Raw genomic sequence first — 903 nt, 5'->3', positions numbered from 1 at the left:
ATTTTCCCATTATCCACAAAAACTCCTCACTGTGTCTAAGAACGCTTTTTTTCACAGGACAATACAGATCAGATTGACTTGAAAGGTCCTTTCACGCGACTACAGAACGCCTCTCATTCCACTCAAAGATACGCCAGTGCCTACAATAGCCTAGGACTAGACTATGAGTCCCAATGTAGAAAGACCACAAGTCCACAGATATGCCTGTTTATTTAAACATCTGTATTATCATCAGCGTGTGACTGTAAAGGCGGGACCTTGCGCTCTCTGTAACGCGCTCCATTGGCAACATCAGTTAAATGTCGTTGGTTCAATCCCTCGCGGATGTTGTTTTTATTCCCATTTGTAACTGGGAAATACTGTCGCTGCAATACATATGTCTTAATCAAGCTAGTGGTTATTGACGTAAATGGCAGTGTTATAATGTTTCATGTACTGCAAATGTCACCACATAATGCGCTCTTAATTAGATTTGCACCCGATGAAAAAGTGTGCAAAGAGCATTAAAGAAACAAAAGGTTCATAACAGTAACAGGACATATCGAATTGTTTCAGTCCTCCACAGAGATTGCCAATGTATTAATGGAAATTCTAAAATATCTGCCCAAATGCCGTGATATTGCCTCACCGCAATGCCGTGACTCGGATTCAAACCGAGGTTGCTGCGGCCACAACGCAGAGTACTAACCACTATACGATCACGGCGAGCTACTTGGGCTGCTACAATGTGACGTTCCACCTCTATCATAAGCTGTACTCCATCTGTGATGTCATGACTCATGTTTGAATTAAAGGTTGGTTGTGATGTTATCCATGAGAATAAGTGGACACCTGATCCCCAGTCACTTATTTAAGATCTCAATAATCAAGTCAGAATCCAAATGAAAGTCATCAAAGTGGAGC

The sequence above is a fragment of the Ambystoma mexicanum genome, assembly GCF_040938575.1.
Source record: "Ambystoma mexicanum isolate Mex_15411 chromosome 12 unlocalized genomic scaffold, UKY_AmexF1_1 Mex_chr12_unloc.1, whole genome shotgun sequence".
Lineage (NCBI taxonomy): Eukaryota > Metazoa > Chordata > Amphibia > Caudata > Ambystomatidae > Ambystoma > Ambystoma mexicanum.
Note: the sequence above shows the minus strand (reverse complement) of the source record.